We start from the raw sequence: 24,584 nt of genomic DNA, 5'->3' as shown, positions 1-24,584 counted from the left end.
TGACCGACTGCAGACCCTCATGTATAAACTTGTCAATGTATATTTTATAAGAAATTTAGATATACCGTAGTAACACAGTACCTGTATATTTTATATAATATAACCAAACCAACCATTTGAATTCAGGGATATACATATCTGTATACAAGTAAGAAGTCATGGTAGGGATATGTGAACAAACCAGACTCGGAAATTCGAAACTTAAAGCTTTACATTTATACGGCTTTCAGCTTTTCGCATTATCTATACCGTGTTCAGTGTATAGTAAATTATGAGATGCAAAATAAAAATCCCAATTCAAACGAAAAAAACGACGGACTGATTAATCAAGTATGAACAGCGAAAAAGTGCATGGTGTCGCAGCATAACATTAGAACATTCTATGAATATCAGATTGAATAGGCTAGATTCATCAGATCGACATCGAGTCAAACACACAAAAGATACTAAGAAAACATCAAAGAGTAATAATAGATTACAAATAGCTTGTTAGAAGCCAACGGACTATTCTAGTTAAATTCTAGTTAAAAGTGGGGATGGATGGGAAGATTTTTTTCATAGGTATCAGAAAAAACATCATGAAAACTACCTTTCAGATCTAAAAATTAAGACCTATCAGATATAAAGACTTTAAGTGTCTGTTCATATTGGGCGGATGGGCTGTCATGGGAAAAATGACCTACTGCTGCAAGACCCTCATAAGTTTTTTTTGCGTATAATTGTATATGTCAAATGAAAAAAACCCAAATAACACCCCTAAGATGTATAAATTTTACACCTGATCAGAAAGGACCATTCATCCCTCTTCAGCAGACATTAACTGGATTGGCCCAATACAACTAATAAAACTAAAGTTTCCCCGTTTAAAACCAATCCGTTCACATTTAATTGATTTAGTTTGTTTATTCATGTCGCTACCTTTTTCTATTATTTAATACTATTTACTTGTATCGTGTAACCCTGTGTTATACAGCTTGTTATAATGTTGATTATATTAGTACAAGACAAATGGGGGATGGTGTGTATCGTACAATCGTCCATTTGTTATTGTTATTAAAATACGTGTGGTAAATTATACAAGGCTAGCATTTTGATAATCTAGTGTAGGCCGATTACGGGACGTGATCAGGCCAATTTTAAAGAGCTATATATATGTTTAATGTATATACCCGTTTTTACAAGTCCCACTTCAAACATGGCCTGGTAATTGCTCCTCCACTTCTCCTGACTAGTATATCATTTGCCTACCCAAGATTTCTTAAACTAGTTGTTTTGATCCAATCAAAATAGTTTGAGGACATCATAAAAAAGAAATGGAAAAGCATTAACAACCCAAAACTTCAAAAATGTTGTGCACAATCTATAACTAGTATCATCTCATCCTAAACATAACATACCTAAATTATATGAATGGTTATAAAAAATGATCACTAAATTGACCACATTAGTAATATCTAATATCGGCACATGACGCCGTACTACTCGGCTTTTTGAAGAAATTGATATCATACCACTAGTTCTAATGATACTTGGCTTATAATTGTAGTAAACTGTAACCTGCCGAATTCGGCATATGAGTACTCCAACATCCTGCTTTAACCAACAAATTTTCATGGTCCCAAAATATGCCTTCCCTTGCAGACAAAACCTGAGTATTCCGACATCCTGCTTAATCAGAAATTTAATGCTTGTCTCCCAGTGTGTCGGATAAACCAGGTTACATTGTATATACAACGGAATACGACAATTAGAACGAAAGGCAGTACTACAAATAAAAACAAGTAAATCATGTACCATGAGAAAATACAACTACACGTACAAAAATTCAGAGTAGATAATCATTATCGATAATTGCCTTCAGTTATATCGTAGTATATTGCATGAAAATTAATTTTGGTAAATCGTTAGATTTTTTGGCGAGTAAAAGATGACAAATGATATTTCTCAAAAACGTAAATAAAAATACTAAACTGTATTTCAGTTATGCAATTTACTGTTCTTATGTTGTATGGCTTTTTCTTCAAGTTGGTAATTCAAAATTATACGAATGGTTCACTAAAATAACTATTAAGAAGTATATCGCAAAAAAAATAAAAGAAACAAGAAATGTCAAACTTTTACAGCAGAGACAGAAGAAAATACATTTGTAAACGATATTTATAGTACTGTATCATGCAGAATGTATTATTAGGGCTGTTTTTTTTTTATCAATTACTCACAACCAACACTCAATCAATCACTTACGTACGGACAAAAACTACTTTTACTCGAATTGAAAAGAATCAGCAAACAATGCCATTCGTAATTTGTCCCAGCCTGTCTCGTTATCAGCCCAGTCTATTATAGTGACATTTTGTAGAATGTCATCGAACTCATGTGGAACGCAATTGACCGTTGCTCCTTTTACTAAGATGATTATTTTCTGCAAGTAATTTCTGCATTTTTCGAATTTGACTCTTTCAATTTCAAATTTGTTCCACTCGTTGTCTTTGTATGACTCGGATAGGATAAATACTGCATGTTTACTACCAGCAATAGCATCTGCTATTTCATCTGCTTTAGCAACGCCAATCAGAAAATCGCGGTCCTCTATGCATACTTTCATGTGCCATACACACTCTAATTTTGGGAGGAAGTCATCATGCACCCACTGACAAATGTCGTTTGCATATGACAAGTAGATATCATAATTAAATTTTCTTTCTAATCTATGTTCTACGACTCTTCGAAAGTTACGATATATCCAATAAGTTTTTTTCCATCGGAAATTTAAAAGTATTGCAAGAGGAACAGTGAAAATGACAAATGCAGCAAGAAGTCCTATTCCAAGGCGCAACCAACTTTTGCTCTTGCAATCCCCAAAATGTTGATGAAATTTTCTGTGTACATCCACTGTATTACTTTCCGATCCATTTGTCAACGTGCAGCTGAAATTTTTATTGACACGATCAAAAATAACATCTGTACTGAAAAGCCATCTTATAAAACCGGAAGTTTCGCATGTGCATGTTAGACTGTTCCCTTCGACCGACAAATTAAACGTTCCTCCATAGATTTTTCTTTTTCTCATCCATCCAGTCTCTAAATGTTTTATTTATTGTTTGAAGGCGATTATAACTTATATCCAGTTTACTTAAGAAAGGCAAATTCATCACGGCTATAGGTATAGCTGGCAGTAAATTGTGTGCTATATTGACAATTGACAAATTTAAGTTTGTTTCAAAGGCATCTTCATCTAGAAACCATAAATTGTTGTATGAAATATCTAGTTTTTCCACAGTCGGAAATAGTTTGAATATTTTACCTGTTTTTCCCGTTGTTAGACCAAGCATTGCATTTTTTTAAAATAGCTGTCTGGACATTTTTCAAAACTGGTATTGACGTCTCATGCATAAGTATTGTTGAGTTAAGTCCAGAAATGTCCAAATACTTAACATTAAAAGGAGTCTCGGAATATATTTCAGGAAACTGTGTTATCTGCCATTATGAGAAATCTACATATCTTAGATTATTGGCGTTGGCTACAAATATTTTTAGTAGGTACACGACATATGATGTGATGTAATGGGAAACACGAAGGAAAGTAAGATTACCTGGAAAATAAATCGTGAATTTATATTCATCAACCATTGAAGCTTTTTCTAACTTTGAGTTATATTCATTTGAAGCTGCAGACTTTATTTGGCATCCTTCTCTATAAACTTCTTTTGCATATGCAGCATTCTCCAGCACGTATATGTTGCAGTAATCGATAATGTTGTAGTTGATTGCATTATATGACCAGTCAAAATATTTTAAATTGATAACTCTTCTCATAATGAGTAGCAATTCAGTTCCATGGTTTTAACACAAATAATGAATCATGACACGAGTAATGAAAACGGGTTTAGGAAACTGAGGTCTGATTTGTTTGAATATAATCGAGTTCATTCTTGTATTCTTGAAAGGATATAAGAGTTGTAAAGCATCTCCTAATTGTATAGCTACTCTATTCATATTTAATATCATAAGTGATGGGAACGGCTTCAAAAAGTCTGCCTCTACAATCGATATTTTACCGACACACTGGTTAAAGTAGATTGCAGTAATGGTTGATGGTAAATCTATGAAGGTGTCATTCGACATCTGGTTCAAATAGCATCGTGCAAACTTGATTGTTTTTAGTTGCGACAGTTTTGCAAATCCACTTACCTTAAATACAGGTGCTTGCGCAAGATCCATAGATACATCGGTTAAATAAAACATGTCTCCAAAGTAAGGATATATCATTTCCTTTGATATACCTAACGTTTTATTTATATTGTATCTAATGTCTAAATGTTGCATATGTAATAAAGGATTAATTACAATGTCAAATATTTTTATAAATATGTTAAGTTGATTATGCTTCATTGAAAGCCATCGTAAATTTTCCAATCCTTTAAAGACATCATCGTATAAAGTATGAATATTGTTTGAATCTATTGTTAATGTCGTCAAGTTAGAAAAAGATGAGAAGGTATTGTTTTTTATCATTGAAATTTGATTGTAGCTCAGATCAAGACCTGATATATGCAGCGGTAAATCTGTCGGAACATCTCTTAATTTTAGCCTGGTGCAATCAGCAATTATTTGATCACCTTGTTGTACTATCCGACATTTATGCGCATATACGGTAAAATTAATCAGCAATATGATAAGGTAAACTAATCGTGGCATGTTTAATATTATCTAATTCACCAGTGACCTTGGTAATATTATAGATGGGTTATTTTGACGAATGCAGAGTTATACGATATCAAGATAGTTTCTGTAAAAAAGAAAAAAATAAGACATGAAAGATTTACATATGGTTATAGTGAGAGAAATACTACTGATTATTACAATTTAAACAACAATATTACCTTTTGCATAACATCTCACAATCTGTTTGTTAATTATCGTATGTGGCGAGATCTTTATCTCTAAAGAACATTTCAAATCTATATTTAATTTTGATTGAGGTACCGGTTAGAAAATAATATTCTAAACATGTCTGACAAAATATTATATAACATACCGAAAATAATAAATTCCTGCGGTATCCAAAGAAAAGCTCAAAATACATATTGACCAGACCGGCTATTATAATACCAGACACTTAACTAATTACGACGAGAAGAAGACGAAAAGTTGTCTTACAAATAAATTGTCACCTTAATCAGTCTGTTCGTGTTGTTTCTTATTTGTTATTTATAACTGTTGATGTAAATGTCCTTTGGTTTTGTGAGTCATTGTTTATTTCTTGGTTTTGATTGTTATTGTCTTCAAATCTAGAATTCTTATACTTTTTAAAATCTTGGTATTCTCTTCTTTAATAAAGCTAAATTCCATAGAAAAGAATTTTTGTCTTTGTGATTTTAGGAATAAAAATATAATTTGCGAATCAATGAGTTTAAACGAATCCTGGCATGGTTTATTATATACATTTCGTATATTGATTTCTGTGCGCTGGATGTCTGGTTATCAATTTCATGAGTGGAAAGTTTCCTTCCAATTCGAAATTGCGACAATGATATAAAATATTTCTAGGAGGACCGATAAGTACGGAAATTGTGATATAATAGCAAAATCCACATTTCCAATTACAAGTATCTCTTATGGCAAGCTGTTACCGTCAAAATAAAGTTGAAGGCATGTTTTGAAAAATGACAATATGTGATGTAGAAATCTTAGTAAGTTATTTACGCTTGTTTCATTGTTTGTTTTTCATTTTATTAATAATCTCGGTGTGTAATATCAAAATATCATAGCGTTATTTTTATTTCTCCCTATGCATAACTATTGTGCTTTTTAAAATAGAGGCGACAGTAGCCAAGTGATATTCATACTCATGAGTCGAATAAAGCTGACAATATCATTACAATAAACAAAAATAGACCAAAGCAAAGAGTGTTAACAATATTTAATAATCATAGTGTGTAAACATTTCGAAAAGCATTCATGAACATACTTTTTACGAGAACGTCTCGACATAATTCACCTTTTTAGTATTGAGTTTTCATTTTTCTTTGAAGTTTACTTTTGTCATATAAGCACTCAAGATGAAGTACTTTGTGCAATTGGTGACTTCCATAAATCATAAAGAATAAAGCAAACATTATTTAATACAAGTTGATATGGCTAAATATAAACTGAACTAACTTTTTGTGCAGAGTGTATTTTTTTCTCTCTGAAATTGATATATGTTACCAAAGATAAACACATTTGTACTTGGATACCTCTATAAATCTCTCAGAATGATATGAGGGTATTATTATTATCTAGTTACAGCTAGCAAATACATTTTGTTCTCCGTTTATTCATTTAAAGAATAACAGTACTGTAGTTGGGCCAATATCTTCAATTTTTTTTCACATAGGAGGTAATGGTAACGTTTTTCCTGTAGCTCAGTTCATACACAAAACTTTGATATTATGTATGATAGCTCGTTTCGAAGCTGTGACATTTTCACATATGTGGTTAAATTTTCGGGGTACGAAGTGAAATGACTTTTTCTGTAAATTATCAAACCCCCATGAATCCTTTCGTGATGCTACTCCTCGTGGTAAAAAAAATCCCTTTTTTAAATCAATAAGTTCTTTGAAAATTTAATATTTTGAACACATTTAATAACTCCATAGTTATACACATTTATTTTATGTTCCCCTACTTTTAAATCAACACAAATGGTTAAGCCCAGTCACTTGTTTATCATAATAACGTGTCAAATACCACTACATAGAGATTTTTTGTTTACCAATAACTTTTAAGGTCCTCATTTCGAGCCGCATTGGGATATTGACCTAGTTTAAGGGTTGCCTCCGTCAATTTTCGATTTGACCGTTGCAAATGTAGTTTTACTGGCGACGCGTATACGTAGCGGAAACAGTAAAACCGAAATTTGTGACCGTCAAATGAAAATTGACGGTGGCAACTCTCTAACTACAGTACTGTTATTCCGATTCTAATGCATTACAAAAAGAAATACTACGTTTGAGCTTGAAAAATGTTTATTTTTTAAATACAAAACGATTCCGCGAAATTCATGAATGATTTTAGCGCAAAGACGTCATGGCTGGAGGTTATTACGTTACCTCTACGATTTAAATTTTGATAAAATCACATTAAAACAGTAAATTCGAGGATGGTGTTGTTTTATTTTCGATAATGTTGTAGTAATCGAACATTTTTAGATCCAATCAATTCAAAATGGCGGGTCCCTCTTTAGTTACCCTTGGTCAACTGTGAATTTGACGGTAACTTTTAGCCAATGAGAAAGGTTGCTACATAAAAATTGCATTAAAATTAAGCTTCCACAAACCTTTTAAATTAGCATGCATTTCATTATACAGGTCAAAGCCAAAATATGTGTTAAATACATCTCCACCAATTTAACGTCAAATTTGTTATTTTAAATGAAGGGCGACATTGAACAGTAGAAACATGTTGGTATTGAGCTGTGATATCAATTTGTGATCAGTGTAATAAATTGTCTACATACTATTCATTCCATTTGGAAAATATATTTGTTAGCTTGTCTATCTTAATAATCACATAAAAACATTTTCATGATATGACCACCAACTATATCCCTTTTATTCTGATTTGATATATTCATGTGAATTATAGCTTATGTCTAGTATAGGGATCGTTACCAGAAAACAATCCCAGGATTTCTTCTTCTAATAAAATGGAATCCTTTATTGAAATACTGAACTAGGGAGGACTATTTTTATAAAAGTGCAATCAATATATCTTTGAATGACAAATTATTATATTGAATCAAAAGAAAACATTAAAAAATTAAATCTAAGATACAATGAATGGATAATTGGAATATAAATGTTTTCCATATTTGTTTCCTGTTTTACCTTAAAAGTCTTTAACCCCATGTGATATATTTTATTACTTAACCTTAATCGTCGTGTATGATAATTACAATCGTAATTGCTAGCAGCATAATCAAATTATAAAGTATATAACGTTTTAAAGTACCCACTTAGATTGGGATTTCTTTACAATTAATATGAAGGATAGACTTCCTGCTACTTCTTTCTGGTCGGCTTGACATAAATTTATCTTTTTACATATTCCTCATACCTAATATACCCTAATATCATGACAGAAAGAAAAGTCTAGTTGTAAAGCTATTAATAGGCGAAGATACACGCCCAACGATTCTTTTAGCTACATAATTTACATGAAGTATTGTCAATTGTAGTTATTTGTCAACTTCGCATTGGTTATAATGTATACCTTGCTCATACATGTTGAATTAAAAGGAATCAGTAAATAATGACATTCGCAGTTTGTCCCAGCCCGTCTCGTTATCATCCCAGTCTATTATAGTGACATTCTTTATAATGTCGTCCAACTCCGGTGGAACGCATGATGCTGTAGCGTCTTTTACCAGGATGATTATCTTCTGCAAATAATTTCTGCATTTTTCAAATTTGACTCTTTCGATTACAAATTTGTTCCATACGTTATCCTTGTACGACTCCGACATAATGAAAATTGCATGTTTGCTACAAGCAATAGCATTTGCTATTTCATCTGCTTTTGATACTCCAATTTGGAAATCGCGGTCCTCTACGCATACTGTCATGTGCCACGAAGTCTCTACTCTCTGAAGAAAATCACATTGAACCCACTGAAACCTGTCGTCAGCATATGACAGATAAATATCGTAATTAAATTTTCTTTCTAGTTTATGTTCCACGACTCTCTTACATTTACGATATATCCAAAACGTTATTTTCCATCGGAAATTAAAAATTACTGCAAGTGGTACAGTGATAATGACAAATGCAACAAGAAGTCCTATTCCGAGGCGCAACCAAGTTTTGTTATTGCAGTTGCTAAAATGTTCATGAAATCGTCTGTATACATCCACTGTGTTACTTTCCGATCCATTTGCCAATGTGCAGCTGAAGTTTTTATTGACCCGATCAAAAAAGACGTTTGTACTGAAAAGCCACCTTATCACAGCTGACGTGTCGCATGTACATTTAAGACTGTTCCCTTCTATCGACAAATAAAATATTCCTTCATAACTTTTCTCATCCATCCAGTCTCTAAATGTTTTATTAATTGTTTGAATGCGGTTGTAACTTATATCAAGTTTACTTAAGAAGGGCAAATTTATCACAGCTATAGGTATAGCTTGCAGTAAATTGTGTGCTATATTAACATTTGACAAATTTGAGTTTTTTTTCAAAGGCATCTTCATCTAGATACCATAAGTTGTTGTATGATATATCCAGTTTTTCTACGGCTGGAAATAGTTGAAAAACTTTGCCGTTCTTTCCAGTTGTTAGACTCAGCATGGCATTTTTTAAAATAGCTGTTTGGACATTTTGAAAAACAGGTATTGACGTCTCATGAATAAGAATACTTGCGTTAAGTCCAGAAATGTCCATGTATTTAACATTAAAAGGAGCATCTGAATATATTTCAGGAAACTGCTTAATCTGCCAGTATGAGAAATCTACATATCTGAGTTTACTAGAATTAGCTACAAATAACTTTTGTCCTGTCTGTCGATATGATGTCATATAATGGGAAACACGAAGAAATGTAAGATTAACAGGTAAATTAATCTGAAATTTAGATTCATCAACCATTTGACCTTTTTCTAGTATTGGACCGTAATCTTTATATTCAGTTGTAGCTGTAGGCTTAATTTGGCATCCTTTACTATATACTTCTTTTGCATATGAAGGATTATTCAGCACGTCTAGGTTGCAGTATTCAATATTGTTGAAGTTAATTGCATAATACGACAAGTCAAAAAACTTCACATTGATGGCTTTACTCATAAGTAATATCAGTTCCCTTAAATGAGGTCCTAATGCTAATGAAAATCGGTTGCCTGAAAATACAACATTTTCTAGACATTCTGGAAATTTAAATGCAAGGAGGGATTTTTTCTCATACCCTACAATTTCACATTCTGCTAAAACTAAAGTTTTTACACAAATATGCATCAAATATTGAATCATAACACGAGTTATGAAAACAGGTTTAGGAACATGAGGACTGATTTGTTTGAATATAATCGAGGTCATCTTGGTATGCGTAAAAGGATATAGAAGTTTTAAAGCATCCCCTAATTGTATAGCTACTCTATCCATATTTAATATCTGAAGAATCGGAAACGGCTTTAAAAAGTCTGCCTCTACAATCGATAGTTTACCGACACACTGGTGAAAGTAGATTGCAGTAATGGTTGATGGTAAATCTACCAAGGTGTCATTAGACATCTGTTTCAAATAGCATTGTGCAAACTTTATTGTGTTCAGTTTCGATAACGTTTTGAACCCGCTGAGATAAAATACAGGGTATTCCACAATATCCATGTATAAATCGGTTAAAAACGAATGGTTTCCAAAGTAAGGATAAACCATTGGTTTTGACATATCCATCGTTTTATTTATATTGTATCTGATATCTAAATGTTGAAGGCCTAATAACGGCTTAAGTGCAATGTCAAATATTTTAGAAAATATGTTAATATGGTTGTGCCTCATTGAAAGCCATCGTAATCTTTTGAAACTTTGAAATGCATAGCCATCTATGGTATCAATATTGTTAAAATCCATTTTCAATGTTGTCAAATTAGAAAAAGATTCAAAGGTATTGTTTTTTATCTTTGAAATTTGATTGAAGCTCAAATCTAGACCTGATATATCCAATGGTAAACCTGTCGGAACATCATGTAACTTCAGTCTGGTGCAATCTGCAATAGTTTGATTACCTTGTCGTACCATCCGACATTTGTGTGCATACACGGTAAAAGTTATTAACAATAGGACAAGGTAAGCTAATGTCGGCATCTTTGATATTGTTTAATTCACTAATGATATTATAAGTATTACAGTTGGAATGACACGTCAACTAAACAAAATGAAGATGATTCCTGAAAAAAATTGAAAAACAAACATAAAAAAGAAGGTCTTAATAATGGCAACAGTAGTATACCGCTGTTCAAAAGTCATTAATCGATTGAGAGAAAACACATCCGGGTTACAAACTTAAACCGATGGAAATACAATAATTATAAGAGGAAATAAAAAACAAAAAAAACAAGAAACCAACCGTCTTGTTGAGCTTTTTAACTATTTTGATCTGAGCGTCAATTGTGAGTCTTATGTAGACGAAACGCGCGTCTGGCGTATTGAATTATAATCTTGGTACCTTTGATAACTTTTTACACCACTGGGTCGATGCCACTGCTGGTGGACGTTTCGTCCCGAGGGCATCATTAGCCAAGTAGTCAGCTCTTCGGTGTTAATATAATTTTCCTGTTACAAAACTTTGAATTTGTCGACAAACTACGGATTTTCTATCCCAGGAAAAGATTTCTTTAGCCGTATTCGGCACAACTTTTTGGAATTTACTCTTCAACTTTGTTCTTGAACGGCGTTAATTTGTTTTATCTGAGCGTCACTGATAAGTCCTATGTAGACGAAATGCTCGTCTGGCGTATCAAATTATAATCCTGATACTTTTGATAACTCAAACACACATAAACGAACTAAAAGATAACAAATAACATACGGTTATGATATGAAAATCAAACGAAAAACAGCGATTATTACATTTGGATGTTAAATATTTCGATTTATATTCCTTTAAAACTGTTTCTCGTGTTATTCAATGTTCGTTGACTAAATTATTTTCTGTTGCACAGCTCCTTAACATGGTTTTGTTTATCCACGACAACAGAGCATTTTTTGTTTATCTTCGGAGGGCGCTTTATATATCAAAACATTGTTTAATTCTAGATCACAATTGTAATTGGTCGATGTATTCGGGGCATGCCGATCCCAACTTTTGTAAAACATACGTGTTTCACATCCAGAATGCTTCGGGAAACAGGTAGAAAATTATCCTTGGTGTATCTAGTTATTTAATAAGATTTAATACAAAAACCGGTTTGTTTGACCATTTTTGTCTGCCTCCGTATAAAGATTTGTCATTAAACTCTACAAATCCTATTTTCATTTGAAGTTGATTATTCCTCAATGCTTTAAAATATCGTGGATTGATGAGGATAACAAATACTGTGGAAAATAGGAAATTACTCATGTTCTGATTAAATGTTTCCCTATTTCAGATATTTGTTATCAACTTCCTTTGAGAATTTGAAAAGAACAAATCTTGATTTTAATTTAAGATTGGATGACAATGAAATAAAAAAAGTTTGAAATAAAAAAAGTTTGAAGGTTTCCGACAAAAACCTGACAGCTAAGTGATAACGGAAGTCGACACTTAAGGACAACCATATATTTAGACATCATGAATAATAGTTTGATTTAAAAACACTTTTAGTAAAAAAAAATAAAAAAAAATTACGCTGACACTTTACTACTTACTAACTAAATTAAATTATAAATTTTGAAAAGAAATGTTCTTGCCTTTTTGTAAATTATGCAATAAATCACGAAAGGTAAACTTTTTAAAACAACAGGATGCACAAGTGTAAGATACCGTAATGTTATTGTAAACCGGTCAATATATAATCAACAGGTAAAATCAGTTCAGGACTTACAAAAACAAGTTTGTCAGAACAAATATGTTACAAAACATTATGTTTCTTTATTATTTTGAATCTCTTTCTGATACTCTGGATTAAATTAGTTTTGAGAGTAAATAAACCCTTTTTCGTATCATTCAGTCAAGAACAAAAAGACATAACACCAGAGAATATACTTTACTTCTTGAATGTATCTAAAAATAGTTATCCAAAATTTTTGATCTCTCAAAATATAAGAAATAATTGTAAAAAGACGGTTAACGCCGCAAATTTTCTGATGCATGTTATTGTTTCCATTTCAGTTAATATTTAAGGACAAACATTCTTACAAACAAACAAAGAAAAAATCCAAAGAAAATTAAAAAAAGCGGAGAAAACGAAAACATTTCGGACGAATTGTCATTCAAAACGTCAAGGACACCAACAGAAAACAAAAAAAAACTAGAATTGCAGACAAGATAATGAATTGCATGTCATATAACATTTGTTAAATGTTTTATTTAAGTGTGAATTCTAGTGGCTGGGGTTGCATTAATAGTAAAAGGTAAATACCCTTGCTGTTTCTCCCTTTGGATTCATTCGCGTCCATCAACCTTGATTTGCCTCTTTCTAATTGATTGATGAGATTAGGACATCGATAAACTACTATCTTCTTAATTAAATAACAAATTTAAATGCATGATAATATGCCTTTTGCAAGCTTGAGATGTATACAACACACTTTTTTCTTTACGTCATATCATAGGCACATAATTATGTATATATAATTTGTTTTTCCCTTTTTAATGATTATTATGTTGAATTACAACATATCGAATTCAGTGTGTACAGCGTACTATGATAGCAAAGATACATTTGTTTCTTACTTTGTTAATGTGATTCATTGTTGATACCGAAAGCAGAAATAGAAAATAGTTATCTTCTCTTTGTAGTTTAATCTTTACAACTGTTATGTAAGCACTCATGATAAAATTCCCTGTGTACTGGGAGACTTCTATAAATCTTACGTTATTTGAAAAGAGGTACTACTTAATGCCTTAACCTATAATGGTTTACTATTACAAATTTTGACTTAGATAGAGAGTAATCATACCACATCTTTCTATATATTAATGCCAGTTGAAATGTCTTAATATTGATTAAAAGACTGGACTTGATTATCTATACTCGAACTACTTGTAATAACATAACGAATATTAAATGTACATGGGCCATGTAAGAAAAAGCTTTATTGGTTAAGTTTGTAACCTGAAATGTTAAAAATTTCGAACGTGAAAAAAAACCCCTAAAAAAACTATAAAACAGTTTTTAGTGGAGCTAGCATGTCAGTAACTGCTAGTAGTCCTATCATTGCCATTTTGTTTAGTTTCTTTTGTTACCTATTCTGACATCGGACTCGGACCTTCTTTGAACTTAGTTTTTCCCTGCGTATTGTTGTGTGTTTGTTTTTTTCTACATGGGCTCGTGGTTTATGGGAGGGTTGAGATATAATAAAACATGTTTAACCCCGACACATTTTTGCGCCTGTTCCAAGTCAGGAGCCTCTGGCCTTTGTTAGTCTTGTATGCTTTTTAATTTTAGTTTCTTTTGTATATTTCGTATTGTAGTATGACGTCCATTATCACTGCACTAATATACATTTTTGTTAGAGGCCAGCCCAAGCACACCTCCGGGTCGGGAGTTTCTCTCTGCATTGAAACCCGTTTGATGGCCTTCGGCTATTGTATAATAAAATTAGCAAACAAAACAACACCAGGCGGAACTTCAACAGGAGTGAGATCGGGTTCTTACAAGGACAATCATCTCTTGTTGTGCATTCATCACCGGACATGTGTATACACGCAATCAAAATTTCAAAATCGGGGGTAGGACACAATCGATTTATTACAGATCAGACGAATTTCCGGGTATCTCAAAATCGTAGACTTCGAAACTTGTGCAAGTGAGTAAGGACGCATTGATCAACCTTTTTTTCCAAAAAAACTGTTGGATTATTGTTGTGTAAGTTTAAAACCCCTGCAAATTTGTATGTGACTGCCATACATGTAAAAGGATTAGCTAGCTTTAATACATGGTTTAATCCGCTATTTTCTACATATAAAATTGCTTGCACCAAGTCATGAAAATGACAATTGTTGTCGACTCGTTTGATGTGTTTAAGCTTTTGATTTTGCCATACGGTTAGGGACTTTTTTTGTTTTTGTTTAATATGCATGATTTATTTTTTGGACCTTTCTATTAGAGCACTTTCTATTAAAACACTAATTTTGATCATTGAGACGCTTTATATATTTTCTTAATAATAACACTTGATTACAACTTACACCTTATTTTTACACATTTATCTCCCTGTAGTATATAATCGATCTAATATAGATTCGTTCAACAAATTCCTCTTATAATCTTATAAGACACTTTATGCCTTTGCCTCTGATGGTGTTTTAAGTTTGGACAGATGCAGTTAAGGTGTAATACCACCATTGATTTTCCACTATTAGTCTTTGTTAAATTTGCACTTTTCAAAAAAATGTGCAGAATTTATCTTTGTTTTAAATAAAGAAATACTTGGCATGAGTGAAGTTTTATCCTGTCCAGTACTATAGAAAAACATTCACATAACATTTCATTTCATATAAGAAAATAACCATCATTGGAAGTTAACCAATCAAATATCTCCCCTTAGTTTATCTGTGTACAAGGTTTAATCACCATGTAACCTCAAGATTACAAAATTTTCTATAGAAATCCCAAATAAAAAATAATGGTGTTTTGAAATACCCAAGACATATGTTGATATTTGGATGATATATTGGCTCTAAATAATGACGACTTCAGTATGTATACTAAAGAAATTTATCCTGTAGAACTTACTTTAAATAAAGCTAATGATAACAATGACCACTGCCCTTTCCTCGATCTTGATATCTATATCATAAACGGGAAGCTTAATACAAAAATTTATGATAAAAGAGATGATTTTTCATTTCCTATTGTTAATTATCCATTTTTAGATGGTGACGTTCCCTTGTCACCATCTTATGGTGTTTATATATCTCAACTTGTACGATTCGCTCGTGTATGTAACAATGTATTAGATTTTAGCGAGAGAAATTTATGTATTACTGAAAAATTATTACACCAGGGTTTTCGATATCACAAACTGGTCAAAACATTTACTAAATTTTATCACCGGTATAAGGAAATATTTCGTAAATATAACTCAACATGCAGACATCTTATACGTTCAGGTATTTCACATCCAAAATTTTATGGAAATATTCTTTATAAAGCACAAAAATGTCAGTATTCTCCTCAGAAACTAACAAAACCTTTAAATAGACTTATTAAAAGGGGATATAGTTACGATACTGTTGTCAGGTCATTAAAGATTGCATATTTTGGCTTTAACATTGATTCACTGATAGGGTCTTTGCATCGGAACTAAACACATTTATTTCTAAAAAAACAGTTGTTGGCATGACACGGGTTATGTTCTTCTCATATATTTTATGATAGTATGATACTAAACCCCTAACGGGAGGGATTGTACCTGATATTCATATGATGAAGACATAATCTTTCAATCAGTTTAATTGAGGTCTGGAGCTGGCATGTCAGTTAACTGCTAGTAGTCTGTTGTTATTTATGTATTATTGTCATTTTATTTATTTTCTTTTGTTACATCTTTTGACATCAGACTCGGACTTTTCTTGAACTGAATTTTAATGTGCGTATTGTTATTGTTTTACTTTTCTACATTGGCTAGAGGTATAGGGGGAGGGTTGAGATCTCATAAACATGTTTAACCCCGCCGCAATTTTGCGCCTGTCCCAAGTCAGGAGCCTCTGGCCTTTGTTAGTCTTGTATGATTTTAAATTTTAGTTTCTTGTGTATAATTCGGAGTTTAGTATGACGTCCATTATCACTGTACTATTATGCATATTTTAGGGGCCAGCTGAAGGACACCTACGGGTGCGGGAATTCTCGCTACATTGAAGACCCATTGGTTGCCTTCGGCTGTTGTTTGCTCTATGGTCGGGTGGTTGTCGCTTTGACATATTCACCATTTCCTTTCTCAATTTTATTATGACACAGAAATGTTTTTACTGCAATAAAATGTAGGATTAATTACCTTTCGTATACAACCGGATGTGACGTACCATAATTTGATGGTATTACACCTAACAAACTGTGTTGTTTAATATACTAGAACACTTCTAAACACACCGGATGAAAAAGGAGAAAATAATCAAACATTCAGTGCAATAACTTGATATAAAATGAAAATATATCAAATTATAAGTAGCTGGTTAAATAAAATTTAAGTTAACGTCCTTTCCCACACTACTTTTAATAAGAAATAGTTTTTCATTGCTGCTAAATTATAGAACGCTAATTTTGAATCAGAACTGTTCAAACCGATGTTTTGAGCAGACATCAAAATGTTAGTTTGTGGTGTAAAAATATCATAAAATGAAATTGAATAAGAAAACATTAGTTATTCGCAATCCTGTAATATATAATTATAAGTGTGCATCCTTTTTCAAAGAGATTGAGAAAAAGAGGTGTGATTATGTGTTAGCTTCTTTACAAACAAAAAGGGAGGTTCATGGAAGAGCCTACACAAACGATCTGCACTTATACACATCGCACAAAGTAATATCATAGGTGAGCCCTTGCTCGATATGACCAAATTTATATGAGTATTGGGTGAAAATTGGGTTTGAACTTAGCCATATCGAGATACATGTACTTTCGTGTTGTTTTTTTTTTTGTTTGTTTGGTTTTTTTTTTGGTTTTTTTTTTACCGACGTCACACGTTCATTCCATCTGTACGGCACCACCATTATACATAGATGGTGTATCGACAACATGCACAGAGCATGTGCAAGTCCACCTTTGTATCGACATCATGCAGAGCATGTGCAAGTCCCGCTTTGCTCTGATAGCAGCGGCCAAACTGAATGTATTGGTCAAATCTCGCGGGACTCACTTATGATATAGTAATATCATAGGTGAGCCCTTGCTCGATATGACCAAATTTATATGAGTATTGGGTGAAAATTGGGTTACACAGCAGACCTCAATACTATAAGCTAGTATAACGACAACACACTTTTAATTCCCAATCCTATCCTTTAACATTCCCAATACTCACCCAAAACATAAAAATTGTCTTGTATAAATGAAGAAGTCAAAATTCTTAAACAAATGGGAGTTTTGAGTCCATGATAAAACTTGAAATATCGCCATCTAAGCAAACATCAAAAAGTTAAGAAATTTCAAATGAATACATCCCATGCAGAAAAGCAAATTATGCCAACTGCTAACTATTCCGTGTACTTCTTGTGTTGTTTCTGAGACTTTCATGTGCATGCGCCATATCATGAATTTTAACAAACGTATGCAACCTATGACTTAAATTAAAGTGTTAATATTTTCAGTTGAACTGCTCTTATGTTTGTAGACACCCAGAGCGAACTATCTGTTATGCAGTAGTTTTTGCATACTTCCAAGAACGATCAAGTGGTGCATGAGCTCTAGATGGTTTTTATGTATTACATCGGGTGACTAAGAAATGTTTGGTGTCTTTGCCCTTTATCCCTTATTTCCCATAATCAGGGAAATACTCTTGAATATTCAATACATCCACTACATGTATGAAATAAAAAGAATGTGTAGAGAATGACATGTGCAATATGTTGTCTATTTTTGTCCATATAAAATCAGATGTTGTTTAATTACCAATAAAACAACAAACCAGCCAAGATCAAATGTTGTTGATGTAAGCAATTCGCATATCTAAATAGAACAGAAACCACAAGTCTCCCTCTAAACTTAATAAACTTGTTTTCAAAACAAATTACGTTAAACAGATTATGAAAAGTAATATTTATTAAAGAAAAGTGTATTCAATACAGTACGTCTTCACAAAATTCTATTTTAACATACATGTACAAAATAGTAATACATAATATACCTCGAATAATAGAGGCAAGTCCAATTTAAAAAATTCTCTATTTTTACATACCTTCATACTTATAGAAATACATTATATCCCTCAAAATACAAGCAAGTCATAGTCAATATACATATAAGTAGTAGTACATAATTCCCTCAAAATACAAAAAATAATTAAACAAGCATCAAAAGTAACAAACTTTTACTCTAAACACTTCAAATTGTCACTGAAAAGCATTGGAAAGTTTATTGACCTCACAATACGACTCGAATATAGATCTACAAATATTAGATTCAGAAACCCCTGTATTAGCCATGATGGAACTGACTGACCCTCTTCCTACCATACTTGACAATCTACTTTATCTTTGGTAAGAGGACGAAGAAGACCAACCTATATGCTGCATGACGACACTTGTAGACCCCCTGACAAAGCTAAAGTAATAGCACAAGCTCCCCGAATTCCATGAGGGGTCTCACCGTCGTAAATATCGAGTTTCTTTAAATATTTCCTCAAGCGATCATACATAGCATTCGAAGATACAGGATTGTCAGTAACATCTTTTCGATTTTTACTCAAAGTACGGAATAAATAACCAAACCGTAAATCAACTCCAAGTGCGCTGGCACCTTCAACATACCTTTCCAGTGCTTTAACTGGACAAATTAAAGTATCATCAAATCTTAAGATGGAAAATTCATTCACTTTCCCTTTTCCAAGTGTTTTGCCTACTGTGTGTGAAAATAGAAAACCGTCACCATTTGGTAATAATTTAACCTCTTGTGAAATACACAAGCCCAAGTCATTCGCTCTGTCCCCTGAAAAGTATTGAACTTTGAAGAAAGCTTGATCTCTAAGGAATATGAATCTTTCAGAGGATTTCAAAACAGGATCCAACATCAAATCATCAATATGAACACTAATTGATCGGAGTTTGTCTAAAAACAGAGGTTTTGCCTGTTTTTGTACAACATGGGATTTTGACTGCTCAAACTAAATAGCATGCAAATATTTGTCTACCTCTGGACTACACACAGGATTACCAATTTTAGTTATTTCATTCCACTCAGAACCCCGACCATTAGATTCAAATATAGCTTTTAATTGTCCTAGCATAGACTGAACAGTTCCCGCTGCTACCCTTAACGGACACTGACATGAATGAATACCCAACTTACCAAGAAATGCACATGTTAAGTCATGTTCTTGAGTTTTCCCACTTGAATCCTTCATGACCATGAATCGCCTTACATCTAAAGGGGAAGCGGTTTTTAAACACTTAACATGTTCACCTCCAAATAAAAACTTCTCAAACTCTTTTTCCAGAGAAAGTTTTTTCTTATTATAACTAGTGCTTCCAACTAAACTGTCTAAATATCTCAAACATTGATATCCAACATCATTTGCATAACCACACACTAAACACTGTTCTGCTGGCAGCCAAACTCGTGGTACACCATTCTACAAAAAGGTGAAACTAAAAATGAAGTCGTGCGACAATTAAACGCCATGGTAAACCATTAGTGTCCAACTTAAACCCTTTAGTAGATGGGTACAACAGGGCTTTGTGTTCATTTCGTTCAGCTAAAACATTCCATACTGACACATGTTCCCAGAAAAAGGCCACCACACTGGTCTTGGAAACAACTCAGGAACCACAAATGTACAACTCTTACCCCCAATCTGAGCACAAAACTTCAAAACGGGAAAAATTAAACAAAAAGGGGGGAACACATAAGGGTTTTTTCCAAATTCAAGTCCTGAGAAAAAACATTAACACCATCTGAAAGAACTGTGGGGAATGGTGTAAAATGTTTTAACGGATTACCATTAGTATCATTCATAGCATTCGAGTCTAATGCCATCAAATCTGAAGTGTGGGGACCAAACCTCTCTTCAACAAATTTCCACTTCATAGGAGATAACATAGCATCTGATAATCTCATCTGGACTCCCTGTCAGCAGGGTTTCTATTAGAACTAACATATACAAAACGTAGGTCCATGTTAACTGTTTTTGAAAGAGTGAATATCTTTCGCAAAACTCCATTCAACGAGGGGTCTCTACCTCCTTGATTACTCCAAGCATTAACTACCGCAAGATTATCACAAAACGCGTCCACCCGAGAGTCGACAATTCTCTCTTTAACAGAACAGAGGGAGTGTAGTAGGGCATTTGCCTCCTTAACGTGGATAGGAGAGCTATCATTCTTATTCCAAAAGTCACCAAACTCTACCGTAACCTCTTTGCAAATCATAAAGGCACCCCACTTAAAAAGCGACGAGTCAGTTGCTAAAATCAATTGTAAATGGGTTTCTAATCTCCAAGAGGCAGTTCCCTTCCAATTATCCAAAAAACGCCAATATTCTAACTCCTCTTTTAACTCTTTGTAAATGTTAATTTTCTTACTATTTTTAGAAGCAAGGCTTTTCCCTTGAAAACAATCTGGCAGAGGGGACAGCAAGAAAAAATGAAATACATTTTCCTATGAAACGTTGAAGGGTTTTAATGCCTACGTCATTGCCATCAAGGATAGATTCCCTTAAAATTCTAAATGATTCTTTTTTCTGCTCCGGCAAGAAACAGGCCAGTTTAGCTGAGTCACAAAAAATTCCCAAGAATTTCAAACACCTGGTTGGTATAAAACAACACTTTTCCAAGTTTAAAAAATATCCTTAATCCATAAATTCAATAATCTTTCATCATGGCACATACGTGGTTTGATGGCTCAATAGTGATAGGTAAAACAAGTAACGGCGGATCACATTCCCCAACTCTGCCAATTACAGTTAATGATCCATTGGCTATTCTTTCTAATAAAGTGTCACACAAAAATTTCTCAAATCCTTTGCAACCAGCAGAATTTTGAAAATAAGCAGGTTGGGGAAGACTTGAATCGTAACAACGACCCCTGCAATTTCCCTTAAAATGTTTAAACATGGGCCTAATATCTACCCCCTGTTAAATCCAGTCCAAAATTTCACCAGGACAACCTATTTTCTCCCATTGTTCTGAACAATACATTGAATTTTCTGCTTTGAAAAAATTAGGATCTAAAAAAGACAGATCCTCAAAATCATAGTCGCTACCATTTACAACCTCTTCAGCACTTGGTAAGCAATCAGAGGGTTGGGTGATCTCTCCTTTATAATTTACTAAAAATATGTCACTTTGCTTTCTTAATTTAACGGTAAGTGGATCGGAACCCGATTGTAACTCCCAATCTGGAATTTCTGGCTCAAACTTTTCTTTCTTAGCCAAAGGTTCATGATCCCTGATATTCTGAAATTAACAAAAAAGAAAATCTTTTCAACTCTGAAAAATTGCTTGAGATTTATAAAATAAAATAAAGGAGAGAGACACTCAACCCTTGCCCGCGTGAAAATTTTTTCACTGGAGATCGAAGCTCCTGGGAAAGGGAAAGGCATCTAAAAGATTAAAATTAAAAAAAAATATACAAAATACATAATTAATTGTCTTTTTTCATCTTTGGACAATTTGCAATAAAATGTCCCGACTCCTTGCAAAAATAACATACACCGTTTGACACTCTCCTGCCTCTACCTCCTTGCATTCTTCGAGGCCTAAAACCACCTGAATTATAGTTTGGCCCTGGATAAAAATTAGGATACGGGAAACCAAAACCTGGATTCTGATATCCATATCCAGGAAAAGGAAATGAAGGAGTTGAAGTAGGTGGAGCATCTAATATATCCTGCCTCTCCTTTGAACCTGATGGTTCCTCGTATTTTTTAGATTTTGCCCAGTCTGAAATTAAGGAGGAAATCTTCTTGTCCTCCTGGGAACCAAATAACTTTAAGACGAGCCCACAAAAATCAACATTAGCTTCGTATTTTTTACACATTGAACAAGATTTTGAAAATAAAGAACAGTCCTTATGATTCGCTTTGTTAGCTGCATCAACCAACATTTCGATGGCCGCAAGTAATACTCCCGGTGTTGTGAGTTTTGGTCTTGCTGCCAAAGTTCTAACGTAAGATAGTGCTTCATCTACATGTAAAACCTTTGAATTTTTCTTCAACTCATCCAGGTCTTGTCTCATTGCTTGTCTCCCTGAGCCGCTTTGCCATCACTTCCTACAACAAACAAAATGAAAAATAACTAAACTTCCTTGCAACAGTTTTTAAATATATATCAAAAGGAAAATCAAGAATATCAAAACATACTAGCGATACAAATACAGGACAATGTCTAGCTCTAAATAACATTCGTAAGCTGTAAATGTAGGAAACCATGAAAGTAGTGTCAACATTAAAACAAAATTAAGTGTAAAACGAAATAACGAAATACTATATAATTAAATTATCAAGTCTTGTTTTCTGTACAAAATTAAGTTTACTTAGCAAAGAAATCCAGATTTCTTGAAAATGCAACAAAACAAGACTAGATCTGTTGCCGTGAACGATATGTGTTGCCGTGAACGATAAATGTTGCCGTGAATAATATCTCACTTAAAGCCTACATAGAGGTCCATAAACATCAAGTTACAAATAAGGAGAGATTAAAAAGGGCTAAATAAGAACAGACGGACAAGCAAACTTATTCACACCTTTCGCCGCTGGTGTATCTGTACTCGAATTACTAGTACTTAACCTCTGACCTCTAGCACCAACAGAATTGGCCAACAATATGCTTTCATGCACTAGAAGTCTCACATTCTCAATATTGTCATCCTTCCCACACAGAAGAATTAATACATCTTTAACGGATTCACCTGGAATTAAATAAGGCACTAATCAATCAAACGGAACAGATACAATTTCATGTATAATGTGTAAAAAATCACGAACCGTGAAAAGCGAAAATCTCGGAGGTAACTTGCCAAGTTATCGTCAATAAAATCATACCTTCTGATGACACTAAATAACAAGAATTAACATAAAAACCAAAGGCTAAATTTATCGCACCAGATGCAGATCTACAAAAATGTTTTTTCAAAAGAGCATTATCGGTCAAATGAAGCTAATTAAATTATCAAAAAAAAAAAAAAGCCATATTTACTTTGAATACAAGGTTCTCTGAAAGTCTTAAGAAAACGTTATAATAAATTATAAATTACCTGTCAGCTTCTCAAACTGAGCAATTAATTCGACTTTTGTAAAACTCTCTAAAGGTTCATCTTTTTTCAGTCTTGACAGCTCTAAAACCGCTTCTGCATCTGTGTTTTTTACCCTCAAGATGATCGGGATTAAACGTTTACCCGCCAGGGAGCAATTTGGCTTCAATACCTGAGCCATAGCTGAAATTAATAAAAATAAATTTAGTAAACCCATTACAAATCCGCCATTAAAAATCGTACAATGCGGACTGTCTTCGTCATAAATTGAAGATACAAATATCTTTTTCTAAATTAACGTATGAACATTCAAAAAAAATAAATGTGCTCTTAAACTCCTAGAATGAACTAAACCAAAAACATTCTCCTTCAAAGTTATTATTTCCAATACCTCGAAAATAACGCAAAATTCGGAGCTTTCTTCCCCCTAGATATATTTAACAAAAATCTCTGACAATATCTTCATTTAACGCTGCAACCTATGCAAACGCCACTTAAAGCCTTAAATCATACAACACTTCCCGACATACAGGACAGTTCTCAATACGCGTTGCAACCAATGCAGACGCAAACTCCATTTTAGTACATTAATTATAAAAACAGCATTAAACCACAACTACTAGCTGTTATCAACAAAATACATTGAAAGCATTAACTACATTTAACTAGATTTAAAAAACTTACTTCCACAGTAAGAAACGTCTTTACTTTAGACACTACAACCACGCTCTACTCAAGAGCTGTTAAAGTCCGTGCTGTCACGCTTGATAGCAGCGGCCAAACTGAATGTATTGGTCAAATCTCGCGGGACTCACTTATGATATAGAAATTATCTTAAATGTCTTAATCAGAATCTAAATAATTGATGCAAGCTATACTTTATTGTATTTTTAACATGGGTAGGCATTATATTCGTGTTATATATTCCTGACTATCGCTCGGGTAAACATATTCAAGAAATACCTACAGTCAAACTCATAAATCTAAAACAAACTGACAACGCC

The 24,584-nt window shown here is 33.2% G+C and overlaps 2 pseudogenes; both read right to left on the bottom strand.

Moving 5' to 3' along the window:
- Positions 1 to 2,051: 2,051 nt before the first annotated feature.
- Positions 2,052 to 4,790, bottom strand: LOC139493313 (toll-like receptor 4; annotated as a pseudogene).
- Positions 4,791 to 8,144: 3,354 nt separating this feature from the next.
- LOC139493312 (toll-like receptor 2 type-2) lies at positions 8,145 to 13,518 on the bottom strand (annotated as a pseudogene).
- Between the last annotated feature and the right edge of the window lie 11,066 nt (positions 13,519 to 24,584).

This window comes from Mytilus edulis, chromosome 10, assembly GCF_963676685.1.
Source record: "Mytilus edulis chromosome 10, xbMytEdul2.2, whole genome shotgun sequence".
NCBI lineage: Eukaryota > Metazoa > Mollusca > Bivalvia > Mytilida > Mytilidae > Mytilus > Mytilus edulis.
The sequence above is the reverse complement of the archived record's forward strand: the minus strand, read 5'-3'. Positions and strand labels throughout refer to the sequence as shown.